This window comes from Scylla paramamosain, unplaced genomic scaffold, assembly GCF_035594125.1.
Source record: "Scylla paramamosain isolate STU-SP2022 unplaced genomic scaffold, ASM3559412v1 Contig4, whole genome shotgun sequence".
NCBI classification, from domain to species: domain Eukaryota; kingdom Metazoa; phylum Arthropoda; class Malacostraca; order Decapoda; family Portunidae; genus Scylla; species Scylla paramamosain.
In genome coordinates, this window is record NW_026973669.1 from 509,097 (window position 1) to 515,096 (window position 6,000).

Consider the following 6,000-nt stretch of genomic DNA (forward strand, 5'->3'; position numbering starts at 1 on the left):
GTACTTCAGGAAGGAATTCGTGGTAGCTTATATGTCGATGACTTGTCAATCTCCTTTTCAGCAGTGAGGATGCCATTAATTCAGCAGAAGCTGAATGTGGTACTCAATAGGATCAGTGGGACGCAACTCGGGGATCTCGTTTCTCGGCTTCGAAATGCATTTTTTGTTGCCTTCGAGGTGTTCACCCTGACCCAGACTTGTATCTATACGATAGAAGAATCTCTTGTGTGGAGGAAAATCGTTTCCTGGGATTTATATCTGACAGTCGCCTGACTTAGGTATCCCACCTTCGTTACATTAAGGCAGCATGCTTGAAGGCGCTGTTATTTCTGAGAGTTTTGTCTCATACTTCTTGGGGTGCTGACAGACAAATCATCCTAGACTTGCACCGAGCTCTTTTTTTCTTTCTAAAGTACGGTTTTGAAATCTTTTCGTATGCTACTGAAGCTCGGTTCCGTTTATTGGAGTCGGTGCACCACGCTGGTATTCGGCTGACAATTGGTGCGTTCCGCTCATCCATAATCCCTAGCTTAATGGTGGATGCTGCTGTCCTGCCATTGGACCTACGTCGTCAGTCGCTAGTAATGAGGTGTTAATTTCGAATCCACCGCGTTCCTGAGTCTGTCACTTGTACAACAGTTTCTCATGATGCATCTGCTCCCTTATATGATGCTCACATTAATTTCCTAAACCTTTTGGATATCATGCCATGACCGAGTTTGATATACCCTCCATCTCCATTTGCCTCCTTTCAAGGCTCGTTTATGAAAGCGCTGTCACTCCTTAGGGTCTTGGCTCATACCTCTTGAGGACCTGATGACAAACCCTGCTTCCCTTGCACCGCACTCTTAATCTTTCAAAGTTGGAATATGGTTATGAGGTTTATTCCTCATAACTGAGACTCGGTTTCGTGTGTTGAACTTGGTGCACCATGCCAGTGTTTTCTTGTTAACTGGTGCACTCCGTTCAACTGACAGTAGCCACTTTTCTGTTCCCTTCTACTTTCTCTATCCTCATTTTCAATGCAAAGCTGGATGTTGCGTTTATGTGCGCAACGACTTAACCTGCTCCCGTGCCCACGCTCTTGAAACTTCTGAGTTTTCCACCAAGCTACGACTGCACAGACACACTCAAACTAAATTTATCTGTGCTGTATACCTCGCACCTAACTCCTCTGAATATAAGAAATTCTTTGACTACTTAACTTCCAAAGTGGAGCACATTTTGACTCTCTTCCCTTTTGCAGAGATCTCCATTCTTGGAGACTTCATTGTTCACCACCAACTTTGGCTTTCCTCTCCCTTCACTGACCATCCTGGTGAACTAACCTTCAACTTTGCTATCCTCCACAACTTGTATTCCTGACTGTTTTGGAGATACGCCCAACGTTCTTGACCTTTTCCTGACCTCTAATCCTTCTGCTTCTGCTGTGCATCCTTTCTTCTCCGTTGGGCTCCTCCGATCACAAGTTCATATCTGTATCTTGTCCTATCGCTCCAATCCCTTCTCAGGATCCCCCTAAGCGAAGGTGCCTCTGAAAACTTCACATCTCATCTCTAGCTAAAACAGCTTCTATGAAGTTAGGTGTTCTGAGACGTCTTCGCCAGTTTTTCTCACCCCTCCCCACCCCCCAGCTGCTAAATCTATACAAGGGCCTTATCCGTCCATGTATAGAGAATGCTTCACATGTCTGGGGGCTTCCACTCATACCGTTCTTCTAGATAAGGTGGAATCAACAGCTTTTCATCTCATTTCATCTCCTCTAACTGACTGTCTTCAGCCTCTCTCTCATCGCCGCAATGATGCATCTCTAGCTGTCTTCTACCGCTATTTTCATGCTAACTGCACTTCTGATCTAGCTAACTGCATGCTTTCCCTTTTCCCACGGCCTCGCTGCACAACTCTTTCTTCTTTCTCTCACCCCTATTCTGTCCACTTCTCTAATGCTAGAATTAACTAGTATTCTCAATCATTCATTCCTTTCTCAGGTAAACTCTGGAACTCCCTGCCTGCTTCTGTATTCCCACCTTCCTACGACTTGAATTCCCTCAAGAGGGAGGTTTCAAGACACTTATCCTTCAATTTTTGACTACCGCTTTGGACCCTTTTCTGGGACTGGCATCTCAGCAGGCTTTTTTCTTTTTTTTTAATCGGATTTCTGCTGTTCTTGGCCGGTGTCCCTCCTACATAAAAAAAAAGTCCCTAGATATGGTTACTAGGAATTCTGTGATATTTCTGTCTGCAACCCTGTTATCCTTTATAAGAACTTATTAAGAGACTGTGAGTCCCGTGAAATATTTTCGGAGCACTACTCCACACATTACGACTCCATCCCTGTATTTACGGACGGTTCAGATCCGAATATGGAGTCGGATTTGGTATTATTTTTCCTTCATTCCCTTTTTACTACTTTAATTTTTACTCTTCACACCTCATCTTTTACAATGTTCAGCTATTCTCGCAGTGTTCTTTCCGCTATTAAAAATCTAGCCCTTCTTGCCTTCACCAACTTATTTTATCGATTCTTGAGTGGCTACACATTTTTCAACATAGAAGGTATCACGTCGCGTATTTATGGATCCCAGCACATGCTGAAGCTCATCTAAAGGCTGGCTAAAGAGGCGGCAACTCGAGTTGCTCCTTCCAACCCCATTCCTTTTCATGACTTATACTCCAGTACAAGGGTGGCAGTTCTTGCCATTTGGTAGGGCTGGTGGTAGGATTTGTTTGCCACCACAAAGATGTGTGAAATAACTTCTGTACCATTCCGTTCAAGGATGTATGTCCATTCGCAGGTGCACCGCTCAGAGACTGCACTGGCTCGTCTTTGGACAGGTCACACACGTCCCACTCATGGTTACCTCATGTCCCGGGAAACCCAACCATTTTGTGATGACAGTTCGCCCTAAAGTGTTATACTTTCTATTGGAGTGTCCCAGTCTGCTGCTGCTGCTGGAGCAGCAGAGCAGCTGCTGAAGCAGTATCTTTTCCGTTGTCCTGATGAGGATGCGATTTTCCAGATGTCGCTGATACTTGAAGAGAAAGCTTTCTCCTCGGGACATAAAGTCCCTAATTTGTGGAGAAGGCTGGTCTTCTAAACAAACTATACATTACCTTGTAACTGTTCTTATTTTCTATATTTAACCAGTAATATAGTATTAGGCAGAACTTTCTTTGCACTAGGAGAGCGGCAAGTGAAGAAGGCACGTAAAGAACCAGTGGGGTCAGCGTCTTAGGCACGTAACAAACAACGCCAGATATCTGGGTCAGTGGGGTCAGTGTCTTGAGTATGGAACAAACAATGCCAGACACAGTGGTCTCGGTCAGGGGGTCAGCACTTTAAATAAAATTATGTAACTAAAACATTACTATACTAACCCTCTCATTTTTATCACTTGAGTTTCTATAGCTCTTCCTATTTCCTTTTTTATGTTTATTTTTATAGTGGTCTTATAACATTTTTACCATATCTATAATTTTGCCTTTAATACCAATATCTTAGGATCTGCAATCGCCTTTAAATATTTGTAGTGGCGCCATATGACCGCGATGTTGCAGCGCAATAAATTCAATCAATCGGCCAATTACTGCCTTCCATCCTCAAAGTGTGAACGATTCCACTGCTCTCCTAAAAACATTTTCTCCAGACACAGGGAAAGACTGGAAGGAAGGCACTGCTCTATTGCTCTCTATGATGAGGAGTAAGCAGGAGAGTTTAGGATTTACTCTATTTTAATTAATATGCGGACATCAAGTTAGAATGCCCTTCAAAGTCTTTAAAGCAACATCTAGCTATCTTTAGATTGAGATTGAGGAGGCTCAAATAGAAGGGAACAGAGAACAGATCGTTGTCATTATTCTTTGGCACATTTGTTTCAGTGAGGAAAACAAGATGAAGTTTAGTAGAAGAGAAGTTATGTTCCCCAGACTGAAAGTAAGGCTGCGGGTGTTATAAATGTTTCAAAAGTTGAGGTTAATACCATCACGTGAAGCTGTGTCATTAAAGCCCCATCCCGCTTGTTTTTTTTTTTTTTTTTTATTTAAATATTTTATGAATATTTTTTTATAAATTTATATTTGTTCCTAATACCTTTCATTTTTATATTACTAGTATTTTTATGTAATATTATAATTGCTCCCTGTAACCTTAATTCTTACAGCACCAAACGATTCTCTGTATTATGACAGAGAAGGAAACAGTCAGGAACATCACAGTAGAAACAGACAATTTCAAAGTGCTCACCTGCCGCTGTATTATGAAATGTACATGTGAATTGCCAAATATATATGCATGTAAAGATCATGTTTATCTCTCTCTCTCTCTCTCTCTCTCTCTCTCTCTCTCTCTCTCTCTCTCTCTCTCTCTCTCTCTCTCTCTCTCTCTCTCTCTCTCTCTCTCTCTCTCTCTCTCTCTCTCTCTGGCTGCCTTTAGCAGACAAGCCTCACCTTGCTGTGTGCGTGCGTGTTGTGTAAACAAATGCAGATATGCGGCACGGAGCGGGGAGATGGAAGCGCAGTGTGCGAGAGTCTGATATGTTGCTTCCTTATGCACCAACTCTTATGTGATGGAGGGAATCGATGGGAGGGAAAGGGGGTGAGTCAGTCTCTCTCTCTCTCTCTCTCTCTCTCTCTCTCTCTCTCTCTCTCTCTCTCTCTCTCTCTCTCTCTCTCCTCTCTCTCTCTCTCCTAATTGCGCTGTTTGATGTCACTATTCCAGTACCTGTCCAATAGAAGATCGCCAGAAAAGAAGCGATGCCATGAAATGCAAAAACCCCAACTATTAATTTGAGGTAAAACTGACGAGTAATAACCGAAGACTACTTTTTTACAGGGATCGCCGTGGTGCAGTGTTAGCGTGCACTTTGCGATTCCTCAGATGAGTCCCAGTGGATGTTTTCTTTTGATGGTGAGACAGAATTATCAAACCTGTTGAAATATTAGCCAAATTTAAAAATAAAATAATGCTGGTAAACAGACAATTCATGAATTTTTTTTTTTTTTTTTTTTTTTGTCAATTTATATACCATAACATAACGTATCATAAAAACTGGACGAGAGAATTTTGATAGAAACACTTATAAACATTTCATTATGACAAGTTATAGACAGGACACCCATATATATATATATATATATATATATATATATATATATATATATATATATATATATATATATATATATATATATATATATATATATATATATATATATATACACCGTAACTATAATTTTGCCTTTAATACCAATATTTTAAGATCTGCAATCGCCTCTAAATATTTGTAGTGGCGCCATATGACCGTGATGTTGCAGCGCAATAAATTCATGTACAGAAGCGCCGCTCAGAAACTGCACTGGCTTGTCTCCAAACGAGTCACACGCGTATTACTTGTAACGTTACCTCATGCTTCGGGAAACACAACCATTTTCTGATGACTTATTAGTTCCCCTTACCGTACAACTTTTTCTTCTGGAGTGTCCCAGTCTTGTGGAACTGCGGGAGCGATATCTTTTCCGTTGTCGTGGTTAAGATGGGACATTCAGATGGTGCTGACAGTTGGAGAGAGGGTTCTTTCCGGGAACTCTTCTCTATCTTCACCCAAGCCATCCAGTACGTTTTCTGCAGTAACTTTCCGTTCATAGATGCATGTCCATGTGCAGGAGCGCCACTCAGAGACTGCACTGGCTCGTCTCCGGAAAGGTCACACAACTCGTGTCCCAGGAAACCCAACCATTCTGTGATTGCTTACTTCCTCTTACAGTGTGACACTTTCCTGTGGAGTGTCCCAGTCTAGTGGAGCTCTGGGAGCGATATTTTTTTCTGTTGTCTTGATGATGCTTAAATTTTCCAGATGTCGCTGATGCTTGGAGAAAGGATTCTATTCCCGGTACATGAAGTCCTTAATTTTGTGGAGAAGGCTAGTCTTCTAAACAAACTATACATTACCTTTTAACTGTTCTTACTTTATATATTTTATCAGTAATATACTATTGGACAGA

At 41.7% G+C, this 6,000-nt stretch overlaps 1 protein-coding gene across 1 annotated transcript in view; it reads right to left on the reverse strand.

Moving 5' to 3' along the window:
- Nucleotides 1-4,518, reverse strand: part of LOC135096483 (methyltransferase-like protein 27) — a 54,832-nt gene extending 50,314 nt beyond the window's left edge. The window contains exon 1 of the mRNA XM_063997988.1: nt 4,447-4,518. The gene's annotated coding sequence lies outside the window, so the exon portion shown is untranslated. The remainder of the gene's footprint in view (nt 1-4,446) is intronic.
- Between the last annotated feature and the right edge of the window lie 1,482 nt (nt 4,519-6,000).